The 21,845-nt window shown below is 48.9% G+C and overlaps 1 protein-coding gene across 1 annotated transcript in view; it reads left to right on the top strand.

Moving 5' to 3' along the window:
• Window positions 1–21,845, top strand: part of TTC28 (tetratricopeptide repeat domain 28) — a 482,751-nt gene that overhangs the window by 307 nt on the left and 460,599 nt on the right. The window lies entirely within an intron of this gene.

Here is a 21,845-nt window from a genome sequence, read left to right as displayed (position 1 = left end):
CCAGCCGCGCGCTCCTTTTCCCCCTCACCGGCCGCCCCCGCCCCCCCCCCCAGCCGCGCGCTCCTTTTCCCCCTCACCGGCCGCCCCCGCCCCCCCCCCCCCCGTCGCGCGCTCCTTTTTCTCCTCACTGGCCGGGAGCGATCCTTCCTTATCTCCCTGGTTGATCAGCCCTGCTTCCCTGAAGCCCAGAGCTGGGCCTGGGGAGGGAGGAACTTGGGGGAACAGAGGTGGGGAGGGGGCTGCAGAGTGATGGGTGCAGTTGTGGGCCTCCCGTTGTGGGCAGCGTGATAATAGGGGGTTTACTGTTCTTGCCCCATAACAGTTGTGTAGCAGGGAAATGGCTCATTTCCAGCTCTGCAGGCGTACACAGTCACTGCTCTGGCTACAGATGTCGTTTTTATGCCCTTAGCACAGTATTAGGTGTGATGAAAAATACCTTGGATGGGTCTTGTCTACACTAGAAGTTCGAGCATGTGGGTAGAGCATGTTTACACTCAGCCACTTGTGCCAGTGTATTGTGTCCACACAAAATCAAGTAGAGTTGCATTGGCAAAAAATGTGTCTCAATGTTCTCCATGCTGCTTTGAGGCACGTGATCTTGTGGGAAAGTGCCATTGTGTATTGTGGGGCAGTCACTGAGTGTTGTGGGATACCCACACCTGTCTTTGGGAATTGTGGGCACTTGAGTCTGGTCTCTACTACCGGTGGTTGATTTAGTGGGTCTAGTAAAGACCTGCCAAATTGACAGCAGATTGCTCTACAGTCAACCCCTGTACTCTAACTCTGACCAGAAGAGTAAGGTAAGTCGATTTTCTCCTGTCAACCCCCTGTGGTGTAGGCCCTGCAGTAACTCATGTCGACTCCAGCTACGTTATTCACATAGCTGGAGTTTTGTAGCATAGGTTTACTTACTGTGGTAGTGTAGACATAGCCTTGGAGTAAAATAATAATCCTTACTTCTTACCTCATGCTTTTCATGAGTAGATCTCAAAGCAGACTGTCCAATTGTCCTTAACATGTTTTCTGTAGCAGTTGTGATTCTTGGTGATCCCACCTAGCCTTTATTTCCCTGGCAAGCTGGACAGAAGCATGGAAAGGTTTAACTATCACCTAAGCAGTTGCCAAATTAACATGGGGTGGCCTTCGGAGACTGAAGGGCAGATAGAGATGTCCCATGACAAGGCTCAATCTCAGCAAGGAAAATGTTCTCAAAGTTAGTGCTCTGTGCTGTGCAGTGCATAATATCTGTGAGATCATGTTGCCAGGATGGGTATGTGAGGAGTACAGGAGGCTGTCTGCTGAATTCAAATAGCTTGAAAGTAGTCTGGTTAACGGTGTCACTGCCAATACAGTTTGCATGAGAGAAGCTTTGTAAACTTACTTTGACAGTGGGCAATAATGTGACTATTTCTATGGGATCATTAGTCCAGTAACCTGTGTTTCAATAGACTTGGATTAATAAATTTTAAGGGATATTGTATTGAAATATGTAAAATAGTGTATGTATGTGAGCAACAGTAAAATAACTGCTGATGTATTTCCAGATTGAGCAAAGGCGATTGCTTCTGTAGTATACATGGACTGCTGACTATATAAATACTCAGTTTTTTAAATTGAGGTGGGGAAAGCCTTTCTGGCTATATGAATTACTCTCTTGCATTGCAGGCAGTTCTGTAATGCTGGAAAGCACAATAAAAATGCACCAACTTTCACACAGCATTTACTTCATTAACACAGTATGTCCAGCATCACAATAAAGAGGCAGTAACTTATAAAAAAAACTTTGACTATACTAGCTATGGTATGCAGTTACTTATACAAAGTGCCATGTGCGCACTGGATGCCAATGCATCACAGTTAACAAACAGTACATGTAATGAAAGCAGTTCCCTTTGTTCCCTGAGCTTTTGTCCATTGGAGTAGGGTACAGAGGGAACTAATGTAATAGGGGATGTATAATCCTTGTGAATAAGCTGTAAGGGTTATACTTTGGTGTAGGGTGAATGCTGAAGTTATGTCCTTGGTGTCTCCTGGTCAACACTTGGTTCAAGAGCTGGGTCTGCTGCTTCAGTAGCTGCAGCGTGGCTGTCTGTACTTCTCTGTCCTTTCTGAACTTCTCCAGCAGCTGTTCATGCCGGTCCCTTGCATTTCTCTTGGAGTCCTCCACATTCTTGGAGAACATGTCCTTTTTGTACTTCCATTTGGCCCTAGTAGTGCTCAACAAGTTTTAGTGAGGCTCTCCTCAAGATTCTTCCCATTAAAGTTGTGGATAAATGCATGGATGTGCTGTTGAGTAAAGGCAGATGATTTCATATGTATTGGAAGAAAGGATAGATAGATGGATGCCTCCTATCATCTTTTCCTAGCCAATGTAAAAACACAGGCATACATTTACTAAGAGTTACAGGAGCATACCAACCTACATTATGATTAGGGCCTTACCAAATTCATGGTTCACTTTGGTCAATTTCACGGCCACAGGGTCTTAAAATTGGTCAGTTTCACGATTTCAGATGTTTACATCTGAAATTTCATGGTGGTGTAACTGTGGGGGTCCTGATCTAAAAGGGGATTGGGGGTGGGGCCCAAAGCTGCTGTTTCAGGATTGCCATATTCACTTCTGTGCTGTGGCGTTTCCTGCAGCTGGAAGAGGCTCTCAGAGGTGGAGACCGGTCCGATCTTCCCAGCCTGGCTCCTAGCTGCTAGTCAGGGGCTCCTAGCTGCTAGTCAGGGCCAGTTGTGGATTAACACATGGGCCCATGCCCAGGGGCCCTGGACAATTTGAAAAATGGGTGCCCAAGCCTTGGCAAGAGCCATGGGGTGGAAGCCCCAAGCCCAGACAGGATCCAGGAAGGGGGGCAGAAGCCCCGAGCCTGGGTGGCCCAGAGCCCACACAGGAGCCGTGGGGGTGGGGGCAACAGCCCTGAGCCCAGGCAGGAGCCACGGGGGGAAGAGGAGGCGGAAGCCTGGAGCTCAGGCAGGAGCTGTGGAAGGCAAAAGCTCCGAGTCCTAGCTGGAGTCACGGGGTGGCAGTCCCCAGCCCAGGTCCCTGAGGTGGGGGCAGGAGCCCCAAGCCTGGGCAGGAACCACGAGGTGGCATCCCTGAGCCTGGCAAGAGCTGTGGGAGCTGAAGCTGGGAGGGTGGGGGGGAGGGTCCTGGCTGGAGCCCAGGTGCCCCCAGCCCTGGCAAGAACCACTGGTGGGAGATGGGGGCAGTAGCCCAGAGCCTGGGCAGGTGCCACAGGGGCTTGGGGGGAGGGAGCAGCAGCTGGCAGGAGCCATGGGGGGGGGCGGCAGGCCCCAACCTCGGCCCCCCCCCCCCCCCCCCAAGCCCTGGCAAGAGCCACAGGGGGCGGAAGCCTGGAGCCCAGCTCTGGGGCTGCTGCAGTGCAGAAACCCTCACTTCTGTGCTGCCTGGGGAGGTGGGTCTAATCTCCCTCTGATAACAGCCGTGCAGGGGAAGGACAAGTCCTGTCTCTTCCCCCCGCCCCCAGCCCCGGCTGATTTGGAGGAGATCAGATTTCACGGGGAAGGGCTTATTTCACAGTCTGTGACATGTTTTTTACGGCCGTGAAATTGGTAGGCCACTAATTATGATTTATTATTGGAGCTCTAATCATCACTTGCATCTATCAGTCTCCCTTCTCTAAGGATGAAATATGTCAGAGCGAGACACTCGGAGTGTGTCTGGGGGGTCTTGCAAGATATCTATCTGTTCCTTGTTTACAGCCATCTCACTGTATTTTGCCTTGTCATCCCCTTCCTGACCCATGAAGAGCTCCTTCTTCTTGTCTGCCCTCCAAGGGGGCCTTTCTCCTCCATTTAAAGGACACCATGTCCAAGGTGGCTACAGGTGTGGTGGTCCCTGATGAATATTATAAAAGGCATGGGTCATGCAGGCAGCTCCACAGTTTTTCTCCTTCACCTTTCAGTAGCCCTGCTTCATCTCCTTTTTCTTGGAATGGCACTGGGATTCCTTTCTTGAATATCTGAGTTTTGCCGTCTGCTTGGCAAAGTCACTATAAATATTCTTTTTCCTACTACAGCTGTTCCTTCACTTGCTTCTCTTCCCGTAGTGCATGGAAACCAAGCACCTTTTTCCTGGACCAGGTTGGTAGCATGAGACCAAGAGCAGGGACCATAGGGTTGCCAATCCTCCAGGATTGTCCTGGAGTCTCCAGGAGTTAAAGATGAATCTTTAATTAAAGACTGTCATGTTTTGAAACCTCCAGGAATACATCCAAACCAAACTGGCAACCCTCTCAAGGAACCATACTTTCAGTGAAAAGGCAGCGGGTAATGGGACAGATGTAGCTATGAACACTGTGCTAGACATTTAAAAGTGAGATGGCCCTCTAGTCATTTTGGCCCCTGGGCAGAAGAGTTCAAAAGTGCTGGCAGGCAGGTCATTCCTGAAGGGAGTGTTGTATTGTAGAATTACGGTTGGAATACTTATGCCAATACAGGTATGTATGCACCCACATTCGGCCTTGATAGAAATATACTGGCAGGGAGCTTATGTCGTTCGGAAAATGGAGATGATGATGCCAGGAGGGTTTTGTCAGTAGGAGGCAAAATGCAGTGTGGATATCCATCAGGCTATGTTGAAAAAGGGAATGTTTTGTCAGCACAGCTTTCTAGTGTAGACCAATCTTCAGACTGAATTATTGAGTCATCCACCAATGTGTGACATGCTTGTCTGCCTGTCTTTGGCACATTGTTTAGATGCCATGTTTATATCTCAGCCCAGGTACCATAATTAAATTCAGGACTTCATATTCCTTCCAGTCCACATTGACTCTCCCACTGATGTCCGTGAGAGGTTTGCATGGATACGAAGGGGATAATATAGCCTTCTGGTAATAACTAAACTTGTATTTATTAATTATTTATTTATCCCATGCCTTATTGTCACATTCACTATTGTTCAGTGACAAAATCCTTTTCTGCCTTTTGTTTCTCATCCTTCCCAGTCTTCCTTTCTACATATCTCAGTCTTCTCTGTTTATTCCTACCTCTTTTTTTCCCTTTGTATTTCCTTCTCTGAAGTAACCTTCAGTCCCCACATTTGAAGGGCTTTAGTCTCAGTCCCTTTCATGTTCCATCCGCTAAAATGATCAGCTGTGGAATAGTTAATGAGGACACTGAATTGATGACACTGACGCTGACACTGAATTGAGATTTAAAGATTTAGAGTTGATTAACTGTTTACCAATGGCATATCAGAGTTGATCTATCTTAGGGCTTGGCTATGTGTTGGGGTATTGGGCTCTTCAGGGTCTGATTTCTAAAATTCATTAACATGTTGCACATTAATTGGTCCATGTAAACCCTGCTGGTGCTCGCTAAGCATTTCCTAGTTTGTTTTATTGCAGTGCAGTTTTGTCTTTTATGTTCCAGCTCATAAATGTTTACACATTAACTCTGTTTTAAGCACTAAACAAATAGTTTTATATAAATTACTATTATTTTGACAAGTTTGTGCATGAGACAGTGGATCTAACCGAAATGCATTTCTAAATCAGAAATCTGATGCGTTGAAAGCTGTGCAGTTACAAAATGTATATTCTTCTTTGAGTGATTGCTCATGTGTATTCCACAATAGGTGTGCATGCTTGCCATGTGCACTGGTGCCAGAAGTTTTTCCCCTAGTAGTAGCCATGGGGGGGAGCGCCCCCCATGATCCCTGGAGTGGCGCCTGCCTGGCGCGGTATAAGGGGAGCTGCACGCTCCTCCCACCCTCAGTTCCTTCTTGCCGCCAGTGAATGTGCATTGGAACTGCTCTGCTCCAGCTTTGCTGTAGCTCGTCTCCAGAACTGTTCATTCGTTCAGTGTTAGTACCCGTAGTTAGTTAGCTGTTTAGTTAATTTAGTTAGTCAGTGAGCCCGGGCTGGGACATGCCCCGTGCCCTGGGTTTTAAGTCGTGTGACTCTTGTAGGCGTTCTATGCCAAGAAGTGACCCGCACACAGGCTGTTTGGGAGAAACCCGTATCAGCGAAAGGTGCAAGATTTGCAAGTTGTTTAAGCCTCGGACCAAAAGAGAAAAGGATATTAAGTTCCTGGCCACCCCGACTCTGGCACGCCGCTCTGAACCGGCACCGCGGTGTCGGTATGCGGCGACCCTCTGGTGCCATCAACCAGTCGGCACCACTCCCCATCCACTGGGCACGCCAAGAGGGCCAGGAAGACTCCCTCTTCACAGCAGCACTGAGAGAAGTCTGGGACGGAGGCTAGGCCCATGTCGGGCACTCCTCGAACCCCACCGGGCCCCAGGCCTCCGACTCGCATTGAGTGGAGTAGCCTGGCCTCTTCAGAACAGGCCTGTCTGGATGCTGAAGCCCTCCAGGTGGCCCGGGACGTTATGTCCGTGCTGGTGCCTGGAGCGCCGCTTATGTCAGCCCCAGGCTCCAGAGGCAAGCTGCCGCTGGGATCTCTGCAGTCACCTCCTGCTCAGTACCGGTCTCGGTCAAGGGAACATTCCCGACACCGTTCACCACCCAGCGACCTCTCGGGGCAGAGTCCATGCGGATTGCCCTTGACGCTGACCAGACTGTCTGGCTGGGTTCGGTCCGGCCGGGACTCTCAGCACCTCTCATCCTCAAGGAGCAAATATTGATGGGACCGCGATGGGCATTGCCAACAGTCCTTGTCTCGGAGAGGGTACCGCAGTCGGTCACAGCATGGTCGTCGGTGCCGTTCCCTCTCGGACTCCCGCTCCAAGTCTCCGCCAAGACATCGCAGCCCCGGGCATCGATTGCTGGCACCTTGCAGTTGCAGGTCCGCCTGTTGAGGCCGTTCACGGAGCAGCGGTTACCGTCGGCACCAGTCCTGCACGTTGAGATCGTGGCACCGCTGCTCCTCCTGGTCCAGAGACAGCAGCAGCTCTTATGCCAGCCCGGTCTCCGTTCGTAGCCGTCCTTCGATGGGCCAGGCCAGCCAACCCGAACAGCCGGCGCCACAGCAGGTGCAGTGGCACCAAGCATCGTGGCCGGCCCAATGGTACCAGTGGGCACTGTGGCCTCCCGCACAGCCCCTGGTGGAAGCTTGCTTGGTGGCTGGAACTTCGGAAGCACCATTGGCCTCCCTCTCCAGACCCCCGAGAAAGTAGTCAGTGGGGCGTACGTCCTCGGCACCGTGCCTGGAGTCCGACCAGGTGGTGGACCCTCCGGTGCCTGCCGACACCCAGAGCACTGCACCGGCCTCCTCTTCCCGCCAGGAGGAGACGATTGCGGCCCCGCTCCCCTCCGCCCTGCAGGAGGACTTCAGGGCCCACCAAGAACTCTTAAAGAGCATGGCAGCAAGCCTCCACCTCCAAGCAGAGGAGATGGAGGAGCCCTCAGGCTCCCTGTTTAACGTGTTTGTCCCCATCGGCACTGGGTAGGGTGACCTTGCCTCTCCATGAAGGGGTGGCTAAGATTTCAAATGCACTGTGGCAAACACTGGCCTCGTTGGTCCGCATCTCTAAAAAGGCGGAACACAAGTACTTTGTACCCACTAAGGGGCATGAGTACTTGTATACCTACCCGGTGCCCAACTCCTTGGTGGTCGAGTCGGTCAACCGCAGGGAACGTCTGGGTCAGCCAGCCCCAACGACTCTCAGAGACTGGACTCCCTGCCCTAGTTTGAGGACTCCCTCCAGGAGCACGATAGCAAGGAGTTCAAGGCGCTAGTGGAGGAAGGGGCAACGGCCGCTAGGGGGTCCCAGCAGAGAGATGGGTGTCATGGCTCCTGCTCTCCGGGCTGTCCAGCAAGGCGCAGTCTTCCATGCACGATCTCCCGTTTGACGGGAAAGCTCTGTTTGCAGAGGAAACAGGTACAAGGCTGCATGGCATGAAAGACTCCCGCACGACCCTCCAGACTCTGGGCCTCTATGTCCTGGCTCCGGCAAAACCTAAGTTCAAGCCATAGCAGGCTCCCACCCAGGCCACCCTCCCGAAGTATGAGGCCGCCTACGAGAAGCAGCAGGACTATAAGAGATGCCCTCAGAGGCAGTCTCTGCTGCCCCCGGGCTGGGTCCTCCAAGGGCAAGCAGATGGGGAAAAGGCATTTTTGACGGGACGCTTGGGGGCACCCCGCCAGTCCTCACCAGGGATCCATCCCCAATAAAGCTCACCTTCTCCCAATGGTTGTGTGCTTCCCTCCCGGAATGGTCGCAGCTAACCTCGGACAGATGGGTCCTCAACACCATCTTATGGGGTTACATCCTCCAGTTTACTTCCTCCCCGCCCAACCAACCCCACCCCTGTCCTTCTTGGGGGACCCCTCGCACTAAGCTCTGCTCAAGCAGGAGATGGGGTGGCTCCTAGGGCTAGGAGATAGAGACGGTGTCCGAGGAGTTCATGGGCAAGGGGTATTACACCCATTATTTCCTTATCTCGAAGTCCAAAGGGGGGCTCAGGCCCATCCTGGACCTGCAAGATCTGAACCAGTACATGGTGAAACTCAAGTTCCGCATGGTCTCCTGGCCTCCTCCATCCCCTCCCTGGATCCCGGGGACCGGTACGCTGCCCTCGATCTACAGGACACGTACTTCCACATCCACATATTCGAGGGGCACAGGCGCTTCCTCCGTTTCGTGGTGGGACAGAATAATTACCAATTCATGGTCCTTCTGTTTGGTCTGTCCACTGCCCCCAGGGTGGTTACAAAATGCATGTCAGTAGTAGTGGCCTACCTTAGACGGTGGGGGGTCCAGATATTTCCCTATCTGGCCAATTCGCTTGCCAAGGGCACCTCCCGGTCGCAGGTGAGGGATCATGTGGCCCTCCTCCTGTCCACGTGCACCGCCTTGGGCCTGTTGGTAAACAACACCAAGTCCACGTTAGTCCCGGTCCAACGCATAGAGTTTATTGGGGCACTCCTGGACGCAGTGTTGGCCAGGGCCTCTCTCCCACCAGACAGATTCGAGACTCTGAAAGGTCTCATCGTCTCAGTCACAAGGATCCCGGTGACAACAGCCAGGGTTTGCCTGCAACTCTTGGGTCACATGTCTGTGTGCATGTATGTGGTCCATCACGCCAGACTCAGGATGAGGCCTCTCCAGCTCTGGTTGTTCTCAAAGTTCTTCCAGGCCACGGACAGGATGGACAAGGTCCTCACCGAGCAGGACTCTGTGATCACCTCCCTACGGTGGTGGTCCGCCCCAAACAACATGCTCCAAGGGGTTCTGTTCAGGGTCAGCGCCCTGTCGTTGGAGCTGGTGTCCGATGCGTCGGACCTGGGTTGGGGGGCCCATGTGGGGAACTTTCAGACCTCAAGACCTGACCCTACATATAAATGTCAAGGAGCTCAGGGCGGTGCGGCTGGCATGTATGGCCTTCCACTCGCACCTGGAGGGAAAGGTAGTCAGGGTGCTCACGGACAACACGGCCTCGATGTTCTATATCAACAGGTAAGGCAGGGCCCAATCCTCTGTCCTCTGCCACGAAGCCCTCAGGCTGTGGGACTTCTGTATAGCCCATGACATCCACCTGAAGGCCTTCCACCTACGGGTGCCCGGAATGAGAGGGCGGATCGCTTGAGCAGGGACTTTTCCTCGCAACACGAGTGGTCCCTCCACCCGGAAGTGGCCCGCCTGCTTTTCCAAAGGTGGGGAACTCCCCAGGTGGACCTATTTGCGACTCGGCAGAACCGGCGATGCCCCCGGTTCTGCTCCGGGGGGGGGGGGGGGGCGCGTGGAGAGGGGCGCTATCTCCAATGCCTTTCTCCTGTCCTGGTCAGGCCGGCTTCTTTACGCTTTTCCCCCGTTCCCTCTAATCAGCAGGGTCCTGAAGAAGATAAAGATGGATAAAGGCCTGGCGTGGCCCAGGTAGGATTGGTATGGGACCCTCACGGGCCTGGCGGTAGCTCCGCCGTGGCCGTTGCCGCTCCGCCCAGATCTGCTCTCTCAGGACCAGGGGTGCCCCCTGCATCCCAACCTAGCGGTGCTTCACCTCATGGCGTGGCTGCTCAGTGGTTAGGGCGGAGAGGAAAGGACATGCTCAGAACAGGTTCAGTGCGTCCTCCTCGAAAGTAGATGGCCCTCCCCTCGCCACGCTTATTTGGCGAAGTGGTCCTGGTTTTCTAGGTGGGTAGCAGACCAGGGTGTCTCCCCGGTGGCTGCCCCGATCCAGCTTATCCTTGATTACCTCCTCCACCTGAGGGCCCAGGGCCTGGCGCCTTAATCAGTCACGGTGCACCTGGCAGCCATATCAGCCTTCCATTCACCAGTGCAAGGACACACGGTATTTTCCCATGCTTTGACTGGCCGGTTCCTTAAGGGTTTGGACCATCTCTTTCCCTATTCTAGACCCCCGGTCCCACAGTGGGACCTAAACCTGGTGTTGGCCTGTCTCAAGGGGCCCCCGTTTGAACCGTTGGCCGTGTGCTCCTGGTCTCGCCTCTCGTGGAAGGTGGCCTTCCTGGTTGCAATCACGTCGGCCAGGCGAATCTCGGAGTTCAGGGCCCTGACCTCTGAGCCGCCGTACATGGTCTTTCATAAGGACAAGGTCCAGTTCCTCCCACACCCCGCGTTCCTCCCAAAGGTGGTCTCCACCTACCACATGGGTCAGGACATTTTTCTACCGGTGCTCTGCCCCAAGCTTCACGTGTCCAGTGAGGAGTGCTGTCTCCACATGCTCGATGTGCGGTGGTCTCTGGCTTTCTTTCTCAAGCGGACCAAGCCATTCAGAAAGTCCTCGCAACTGTTCATCACCTCGGCTGAGAACGTGAGGAGCCAGCTGATTTCCACTCAGTGGCTTTCCAATCGGATCACTTTGTGCATCTGTTCCTGTTATGAGCTGGCGGGTGTCCCACTGCCACCCATCGTGAGGGCACACTTGATTCGGGCGCAGGCCTCATTGGCTGCCTTCGTGGCCCACATCCCCATCCAGGACATTTGTAGGGCCGCCACTCAGTTCACACATTCACCTCGCACTATGCGGTCGTCCCCCAAACCAGGGATTACACTGGGTTCAGCAGGGCTGTCCTCCGTCCTCGGAACTTGTGAACTCCTACCCGCCTCCAACAGATATAACTTGGAATTACTTATTGTGGAATACACATGAGCAATCACTCGAAGAAGAAAAGCCAGTTACCTTTTCCGTAACTGGTGTTCTTCGAGATGTGTTGCTCATGTCTATTCCACATCCCACCCTCCTTCCCCTCTGTCGGAGTTGTGTGGCAAGAAGGAACTGAGGGTGGGGGGAGCGCGCAGTTCCCCTTATACCGCGCCAGGCAGGCGCCACTCCTGGGGTCACGGGGGGTGCTCCCCACTACGGGTACTGTTAGGGGAAAAACTTCTGGCACTGGTGCCTGTGGCGAGCACGCACACCTATTGTGGAATAGACATGAGCAACACATCTTGAAGAACACCAGTTACGGAACAGGTAGCTGTCTTTTAGTAGCTAAAATAAGGTTCTTCTATCACCCTAGTGTTTGCATCTTATTAAAAATAAATCTGTGTAGAAAATGAAATGAAAAGAACCCCTCCAGCCCCCACTGCAGCCTGAGCCCAGAAGTCTACACAGCAGTGAAACTGCCTCGGAGCCTGAGTTGGATGATATGGGCCAGCTGCGGATTTTTCTTTCCTGTGTAGACATATCCTTAGTGTGTGGCAGGCCAGTGTGAGATAGATTTACATTCCTACTTGCTGCAAACTGTATTTGTGTAGACAAGCCTTAAGAGTAAAGGTTTTCCCATAACTTACTTCACATTGCTCAAGCCTATCAATTATTTTCAGTAATTAAATTTGAAACTAAATATATTAACAATCAGGCATTGCTTATGTGACCTAAGTTGTGTTTTTGAATATAGCTGAATTAAAAGAAGATTATTGTCTGAAAAGAGATGGTAAAAAAGACTCCGAACTCAACTCTTGCTCCCTGTATGTGATGAGTTATAGTTGCTCACTTTAGTATTAAAAGTAGGATTTTACTTTTTTTTTTTTTTTTTTTTTACTGATGATTGTTGTTGCACAGGAATAACTAGATAGAGGGACTGCACAGATGTTACTAAGTGTAGAATTTGGTCGGCATAACCTTTATTTTTCATGATGCATCAGCCAGAAAAAAACTCGGCTTGAGCCTTGCAGGCTGTTGCTGGAGTTTTAAACATCATATTATTTAACCTTATTCAGAGTGTGTCTAATTGACACGGTACTTACAGAAACAGGTTTAAGGTTTTGGCCTGTCTACACTAGAACTCCCAGCATTATTAACACAAGTGGAACTGAACTGATGCAGATAAAGACTTAGCAGCGTTGATTTGTTGCATGTGTTTGACTTGTATCTTGTGATTTATATGTTTGCACTCTGTTCTTTAGGAATTAAATTTGAATTCTCTATTTCCAGAGCTGGAAGTTCAGTACTACTTACCATTTTGATGTAGCTACTTAGATGTTTCTATTATCTCTGTATTAGAGCTGGTCAAAAATCAGAAATTCCATCCCACAGGATATTCCAATCCTGCAACAATTTTTTGTCCTGGATTGCCCTGAAAGGCTGACACTTTTTGTATAATAGAATGTTCCAAAACTGCATTTTTTTGGAAATGTTTGAGAGTTTCCTTTTGATGCTTCTGACTGAAATAAAACATTTTGACATCCCTGAATCAAAACATTCTATTTTGATATGTTGGCTCCTGAGCCAGAACAAGGGCTCATCTACACTGGGAACTTATATCAGCATAGCTATATCTCTCAGGAGTATGAAAAATCCACATCTGAGAGATGTAGCTATGTTGACTTAACTCCTAGTGTTCATAGTGCTAGGTCAATGGAAAAAAATTTCTGTCACCCTAGCTACCACTTCTCGGGCAGGTGGATTACCTACTCCAGTGGGAGAACCCCTTCTGTTGGCATAGGTACTGTCTATGCTGAACCACTGCAGTGGTGCAGCTGCAGCAGTTCAAGTGTAGACATACCCTAAGGCTATATCTACACTACGAAATTAGGTCGAATTTATAGAAGTGGTTTTGTAGAAAGCATTTTTATACATTCGATAGTGTGTCCCCCCACACAAATGCTCTAAGTGCATTTAGTTGGCATTTAGTTGGCGGACTGCGTCCACCAGTACTGAGGCAACCGTCGACTTCCGGAGTGTTGCACTGTGGGTAGCTATCCCACAGTTCCTGCAGTCTCCGCCACTCATTTGAATTCTGGGTAGAAATCCTAATGCCTGATGGGGCAAAAACATTGTCACGGGTGGTTCTGGGTACATATCGTCGGGCAACCCCTTCCCTCCCTCCGTGAAAGCAATGGCAGACAATCGTTTCACGCCTTTTTTCCTGGGTTACCTGTGCAGACGCCATACCACGGCAAGCATGGAGCCCGCTCAGCTAACAGTCACTGTATGTCTCCTGGGTGCTGGCAGATGTGGTACTGCATTGCTACACAGCAGCAGCTCATTGCCTTTTGGCAGCAGACAGTGCAGTATGACTGGTAGCCATCATCGCCGTACTCCAGGGTGCTCTTTTAGCCGACCTTGGTGAGGTCGGTCAGGGGCGTCTGGGCAAACATGGGAGTGACTCAGCCAGGTCATTTCCCTTTTAAGTTTCGTCTCATGGCAATTCAGTCTTGCCGGCAGTCCTAATGCACCATCTTCAAATGAGCAGCCAGGAGATGATGATGGCCAGCAGTCGTCCTGCACCGTCTGCTGCCAGAAAGATGTATAAAGATAGATGAAGTGGATCAAAACAAGAAATAGACCAGATTTGTTTTGTATTCATTTTCTCCTCCCTCCCTCCCTCCATGAAATCAATGGCCTGCTTAAACCCAGGGTTTTGAGTTCTATCCTTGAGGGGGCCATTCTGTTTCTCCTTGATGCAAAGCCACCCCCTTTGTTGATTTTAATTCCCTGTAAGCCAACCCTGTAAGCCATGTTGTTGGTCGCCCCCTCCCTCTGTCAGAGCAATGGCAGACAATCGTTTCATGCCTTTTTTCAGCGCAGATGCCATAGCACTGGGAACATGGAGCCCACTCAGATCACCGTGGCAATTATGAGCACTATAAACACCGCATGCGTTATCCAGCAGAATATGCAGAATCAGAACCTCCAAGAAAAGCAAAACCAGGAGAGAAGGAGGCGACTGTAGTGCAGTGATGAGAGTGATGAGGACATGGACATAGACTTTTCACAAAGTACGGGCCCCTGCAATGTGCACATCATGGTGTCAACTGGGCAGGTTCATGGTGTGGAACGCTGATTCTGGGCCCGGGAAACAAGCACAGACTGGTGGGACCGCATAGTGTTGCAGGTCTGGGATGATTCCCAGTGGCTTTGAAACTTTCGCGTGTGTAAGGGCACTTTCATGGAACTTTGTGACTTGCTTTCCCCTGCCCTGAAGCACAAGAATACCAAGATGAGAGCAGCCCTCAGTTAAGAAGCGAGTGACAATAGCCCTGTGGAAGCCTGCAATGTCACATAGCTACTGGTCAGTCGGAAATTAATTTGGAGTGGGCAAATCTACTGTGGGGGCTGCTGTGATGCAAGTAGCCAACGCAATCAAAGATCTGCTGATATCAAGGGTAGTGAGTCTGGGAAATGTGCAGGTCATAGTGGATGGCTTTGCTGCAATGGGATTCCCTAACTGTGGTGGGGCCATAGACGGAACCCATATCCCTATCTTGCCGCTGGAGCACCAAGGCGGCGAGTACATAAACCGCAAGGGGTACGTTTCAGTGGTGCTGCAAGAATTGGTGGATCACAAGGGACGTTTCACCATCATCAATGTGGGATGGCCGGGAAAGGTACATGACGCTCGCATCTTCAGGAACTCTGGTCTGTTTCAACAGCCGCAGCAAGGGACTTACTTCCCAGACCAGAAAATAACGTTGGGGAGGTTGAAATGCCTGTAGTTATCCTTGGGTACTCAGCCTACCCCTTAATACCATGGCTCATGAAGCCATACACAGGCACCCTGGACAGTAGTCAGGAGCTGTTCAACTATAGGCTGAGCAAGTGCAGAATGGTGGTAGAATGTGCATTTGGGTGTTTAAAAGCGTGCTGGCGCAGTTTACTGACTCGCGTAGACCTCAGCGAAACCAATATTCCTATTGTTATTACTGCTTGCTGTGCACTCCACAATATCTGTGAGAGTAAGGGGGAGATGTTTATGGCGGGGTGGGAGGTTGAGGCAAATCACCTGGCTGCTGGTTACGCGCAGCCAGACACCAGGGCGGTTAGAAGAGGACAGGAGGCGCGGTGCTCATCAGAGGATCTTTGAAAACCAGTTTCAGGAATGGTCAGGCTATGGTGTGAAAGTTCTGTTTGTTTCTCTTTGATGGGGAAACCCTCCCCCGCCCCCTGATTTCACTCTACTTCCCTGTAAGCTAAGCACCCTCCCCTCTCCCTTTGATCACCGCTTGCAGAGGCAATAAAGTCATTGTTGCTTCACATTCATGCATTCTTTATTAATTCATCACACAAATAGGGGGATAACTGCCAAGGTAGCCCAGAAGGGGTGGTGGAGGAGGGAAGCACCGCGTGGGGTGGTGGAGGAGGAAAGTAGAAGGCCACACAACACTTTAAAACTTATTGAATGCCAGCCTTCTGTTGCTTGGGCAATCCTCTGGGATGGAGTGGCTGGGTGGCTGGAGGCCCCCCCACCACGTTCTTGGGCGTCTGGGTGAGGAGGCTATGGAACTTGGGAAGGAGGGCGGTTGGTTACACAGGGGCTGTAGTGGCGGTCTGTGCTCCTGCTGCCTTTCCTGCAGCTCAACCATACGCTGGAGCATATGAGTTTCATCCTCCAGCAGCCTGAGCATTGGCTCCTGCCTCCTTTCAGCAAGCTGATGCCACCTACCATCTTCAGCCTGCCACCTCTCCTCACGGTCATATTGTGTTTTCCTGCACTCTGAGATTGTCTGCCTCCACGCAATTCTCTGGGATGATGGCTTCACCCCTCCCCCTGCCACGTGGCTAACAGCAGGGAACATTTCTGTTCAGCCACAGGCAAACAGCCCAGCAGGAATGGGCACCTCTGAATGTCCGCTTACTAAAACCACCCTATTTGAACCAGGTGACCAGGAATGATATCACTCTCCTAAGGGTAACACAGAGAGATAAAGAACAGATGTTTGAATGCCAGCAAACACCGGCACCATACGCTGCAATGCTTTGTTCTGCCGTGATTCCCGATTACATGCTATTGACCTGACGTGGTAAAGTGTCCTACCATGGAGGATGGAATAAGGCTGCCCTCCCCAGAAACCTTTTGCAGAGGCTTTCGGGGTACATCCAGGAGAGCTTTATGGAGATGTCCCTGGAGGATTTCCCCTCCATCCCCAGACACGTTAACGGACTTTTCCAGTAGCTGTACTGGCCGCGAATGCCAGGGCAAATTAATCATTAAACACACTTGCTTTTAAACCATGTATAATATTTACAAAGGTACACTCACCAGAGGTCTCTTCTCTGCCTGGCGGGTCCAGGAACCCGCCTTGGGTGGGCTTGGAGGGTACTGGGTCCAGGTCCAGTGTGAGAAACAGATCCTGGCTGTTGGGAAAACCGGTTTCTCTGCTTCCTTGGTGTGCACTATCTACAACCTCCTCCTCCTCCTCATTTTCCTCGCCCCCAAAACCCACTTCTGTGTTGCATCCTGCTCCTTGGACGGAGTCAAGCACAGGGTTGGGGTAGTGGTGGGTGCACCCCCTAGAATGGCATGCAGCTCATCATAGAAGTGGCATGTCTGAGGCTGTGAACCGGAGTGGCCGTTTGCCTCTCTGGTTTTTTGGTAGGCTTGCCTGAGCTCCTTAATTTTCACGTGGCACTGCTTCGGGTCCCTGTTATGGTCTCTGTCCTTCATGCCATTGGAGATTTTTTTCAAATATTTTGGGATTTCGTCTTTTCGAACGGAGTTCTGCCAGCATGGATTTGTCCCCCCATACAGCGATCAGATCCCGTACTTCCTGTTCGGTCCATGCTGGAGCTCTTCGGCGATTCTGGGACTGCATGGTCTCCTATGATGATGAGCTCTGCATGGTGACCTGTGCAGGTGAGCTCACCACACTGGCCAAACAGGAAATGAGATTCAAAAGTTCACGGGCCTTTTCCTGTCTACCTGGCCAGTGCATCCGAGTTGAGAGCGCTGTCCAGAGCGGTCACAACTGAGCACTCTGGGATAGCTCCTGGAGGCTAATACCGTCGAATTGCGTCCACAGGACCCCAAATTTGACCTGGCAAGGCCGATTTCAGCGCTAATCCCCTTGTTGGGGGTGGAGTAAAGAAATCGATTTTAAGAGCCCCTTAAGTATGGAAAAAAAGGGCTTCGTCGTGTGGATGGGTGCAGGGTTAAATCAAGATAATGCTGCTAAATTTGACCTAAACTTGTAGTGTAGACCAGGCCTAAACCTTACGGGATGTACGGTGGTCATGTGACTGCCCTGATGCGGCACAGCCGCTCAATCAGAGGAGACACCCCGAGATACAGTGCAGCCAGAGAGTCTGGCCCGAAGAGGATACTGCGGGGCATGAGGCCCTATGGCAGCTCAGGCAAACAAAGATTAATAATAAACTGATCTGAAATTAGACATTAGATTCAGTTCAACAGACCAAAAACATTTCAAGTCAGCCTGACATGAAACAAAATGTTACTTTGATTTTTGCAGAAACTGGATTTTCTATCTCCAAAATATGGTGACAGAAGATTCCCACTCTACTCTAGTATGTGCTCTCCCATAGACACGTTAGGAATAAAAAGCTAAATTTTGTTGGTTCTGATTTTTAATCCATTAGGGAAGAAGTTACATTTACAAATGAGCTTCCCAATCTGAAAATCCAGTTTCAAAATGTTTTTTTCTTTCAAAGCAGTACAGGCCTGTAATTTATGGGTAGGGCTTTCTGTTTTAGGTATTTATTCTGATTTAAGGTATTTATATTTTTAGGTAAATCACAGTTTATATTTTTAGGTGTAGAAATAGATTTTCATGAGCATCAAAAAATCCCTCATTGAACTTATATGTATAAAAAAGCATTACTTCCAACACCTTATGCATTTTGGGAACGAGCTTGAAGTGAGCATGTGGTGTCTTTAAGATCTGGTGGGTCCTATTCTCAAGACAGAAAAAGGGTAACTTTCGGGTATTTTGGTATATATTTTATTAAAAGCTGTCCTGTTCGCTTATGAAAACCTACCTGTTTTGGAGATCTGGTGACATGCTGTCTGTATAATATTTTATAATAATTTTCTAAGAAGAAATCCAGATTAAAGCAATTGCAGTTCTTCATTTGAGCAGATGCCACAGTGGGCTGGGAAATAGAGCTAGGATTTCATATTGTTAAACATACAGTTTCAATGGCTTGTCACCTCTTGCTACGCTATTCCTGTAAAAACTCATACTCTGATTGGGTGAAGGATGTGTGTGGCTTGGCAAGATTTGATATCTGCTCAGAAGTGGAGAACTGGCTGTAGAACATGTATTGGCTGTAAGGCCTATGGAAGTTATTGGGAGGGACTCCAGATTCTTTGTTTGTTCTTGGACTTTTGTCCCAGGCACTTTCTTTTAAAAAAACAATAACCCTCCAGAGTTTGGAATAGGAAAACACAAGACTTTTTATAAAAGCAGACCTTTCCAATTTAGGCGAAGAAATGAAAACGTTAGATAAATCTAGTAGTAATGTTGGAGAGGAAACTGTACAGTATGATATATTGCAGAGTTATTCTTCAGAGAGTGCAACTTTCAATTATATATTTGAGTTGTTTTTGGTAACATATATTTAGAGTGAGTAAATGTCACTGTACTGTTTTTCAGTGTCCTTCTGTAATGCTAGTTTTCCCTGTTTGGCTTTTTCCTTTCATGTCATGTTTTTTCTGATATTTTAATGAGTATCTTAGGAAGTATTTCAGTAGATGTAAAATATACAACCCCCCTACATGGCATTCTTAAGGTATTAAGATCTTTCTTGTGGAAGTGAAGAGGTTAAAGAAAGGGTTTTGACAGTCTTTCAGGTTTAATTATGGACTTGCCACCAAAATTTGATCTATAGAGGGGGTATTTGTTTAAACTACTGTATTATAGTTGCATTTGAGGTGGCTTATGGACAAAAGGTTCAGTTCTCAGGTATGTGATTCAAAGTTCTTAGAGAAATTGAGCATTCTTGTCTATGCAGTGTTTCCAGATTCCTGTATCATGTCTGTTTCTTGTTATTCTCTGCTTTTTGTTTAATTGGATTTGCTATATTATCTCTTGTCATTTGTGTTGCTGGATTTCCAGGGGAACCTGCTCCCTGGTAGGAATTTTTCTAAGGCTGCATTCTCCTCTGAAAGTCAAACCTTTCTGCCTTTAAACACACTCTTACTTTAGTATATCTTCCACTTTGTTAAATATTCTGTATACATAAAATCCTACTTTGAGTACTTGACTTCAGAAGCTAAACATTCTTCTAACATAGTTTTGTGTGCTTGTAATTCCTAGGTTTTTTTCTTTCTTTTTTTTTTTTTAAAAGTATGAGCAAATTGTGCAAAAGTAACAATTCCTTCCCCCATCCTGAATCATTAGCAATGTTTGACCCTGCATTTCAGCATAGATGACTCCTACTACTTAAGCTCAGGACTAACATTAGCTGGTGGCAGGAGAAGGCTGTTTTCCCAGAGGTGGGAATGGGTTGCTGGGTCGATGTTTCGGTGAAAGTTGGGGAAGCTCCTGCCCCAATGTGTTCCATCTAGAGGGGGAATTGCCTGCTGGCTCCATGTGCTGGATTCACGGGGTGGTGGTGGTGAGCCTGGGCCGTCTCTCTCTTCTCCTCCTCCTCCTCCTGCCCACAGCCCTGGAGTTTGGGGAGCTCCTGCTCTTTGCTATGCCTTATTCTGACTCTTTTCTCTACCTCAACCTCTGCTCTGACAGTTCCCAGTTGTTCCCAATACAGTCTGCTGGTGGTGGTGCTGAAGGTTTGGCACTGGCATGTGCCTGACCTTAGAAGCTCATTGATTTTTTTTTTTTTTTTTTTTTCCCTTATTGCCACACTTTTTCTGAGTAATGCAAGTGAGAGAAGGGAAACAGAATTTTTTAACAGTTTCTATTTTAGCTAGATTTGAATAGAAAAGCATTTCTGTAGACAATGGAGAAGTGAGAACTTCTCAAGGTTGCAAGAATCCTTTTAATAGAAAGTATTGGGTGGCATAAATATAGGGATTGCTACCAGCTCCCCCCATAGTGACTGTAAAGAACGCTATCTGCAAATAGTAAAAAGGAATGGTTTTGTAATGAATACTTGTGTGTTGTTGCAGTACCTCTGATGGTTGTAATAATGCCCTCTTATTCATGGTTTGGGTATCAGAACTACTCAGCTTTCCTCTGTGGTTCTCTCATGTACCTGATGACATTCTGCTGCCATCTGTAGTGCACCTGGCAGCAGGGATTAAATTTTAACATGTACCAGAGTCTATCATAATAGTTTCCTTTATCATGAATCTAATTTTTTTTCTTATGATTATTCAGCTTTACAGTATATTAAATACAGAACCTATGATATATGGACTGGAAGTCAGGATGCCTGGATTCTCTTTCTTGCTGTGTTACTGACTCACTTTTGTGATCTTGGGAAAAAGTAGGCATCTCTGTGCCTAGCTTTTTTCTGTTGTCAGACGCCACCACTGTGGTGCTCTGCTCTATCCAATGTTGATAAGTCGGCTTTGTGCTTGTGTTCCCTCTGTGTGCTGCCCTGGCTCTGCGCAGATAGCTGACACAGCAGACCCTGAGAGAACCCCCAATGACCACAGACTCCAGTAAGGTACAAAGGCACCTGGCCAGGTTTATTGTCAAATGAAACAGTAGCTCCCTTGATCAGATGTCTACAGTTCTGCTCGTACATATGTGCTCCCTGACAATGGACACAGCTCAGTCAGTGGCGGAACACTCCACTGCCCCCTAGGCCAGACAAAGACACCACTCCAGGGATGCATCTTATCCACAGATACAAACAAGTTGCACATCACTCGTAACGTATTGATGTGCAACCCCTCTACACAATAAGGTGCGGCCTCTCACCTTGAACATGTTGGTTCGAACAAAACAACTCTTATCCATCATATTACCCTTTTGCCCCTGTCTTTGGGATGGGTCAGCTTGTTCCTTGTTATGTATGTGGAATGTCCAAGTATCGGAGTGTTCTGATATCTCTAGTGTCCAGTACCTTTTGGCTTACAGCTTAACGTTGCTTTATGTTAGCAAAGTCTTGACCATTACTTTAGTTCAGGCCTTAGGCCTCATATCAGGCCTCTGATATAAGGGTTTATGTTTCAGGGCCTCATCTTACTACATGAGTCTAATGATACTTGCCTCTCTAACAGGATGATTGTTGTCCTTAATGTTTTAATAGTTTGTTGAGGGTCCTTTGGATAAAAGGTTGCTCTGTAAATGCAAAACATTGTTAATTAAGATTAATTTCTTTTGGGTGTGTCTGAGATTTCTCTACTTTCTCTGGAGGGAAGGACAGAATTAAATGGCTGCTGAAATCTGTGATCAAAACCAAGGTTTCAATTTGAGTTGCTGTGGCATACCTAATGATAAATAATGGCTACTGATCTGTAGGTACAATTTGTATTTTGCTTTTTGAATGCCTTAAACTTCCTGAGGTTTAGCCTGATGAAGCCTGCAGTGCCTGATTTCCTGTGCTGGAGGAATACTGAGCAACTTTGTAATAGGTTAACAAGGATGCTCCGAAGCAAATAGTCCTCTGATACTAAATGCATCTGTCCTCCTTGTTGTGGTTGGATGGAGGTGATGAGAATGAAAGTGGTATATGCTGTGAATTGTGCAGAGCTGAAGATGGTTTCTTCAGAGTAATCCTGTTAAGCTTTGAATGAAATCTAGTTGTCATTTCACAGCTGGCCACAGTTCTCTGCTGAAAACAGTTTTAACACTTATAATT

Source organism: Natator depressus, chromosome 15 (genome assembly GCF_965152275.1).
Source record: "Natator depressus isolate rNatDep1 chromosome 15, rNatDep2.hap1, whole genome shotgun sequence".
NCBI lineage: Eukaryota > Metazoa > Chordata > Testudines > Cheloniidae > Natator > Natator depressus.
Note: the sequence above shows the minus strand (reverse complement) of the source record. Positions and strands in the feature narration are given on the sequence as shown.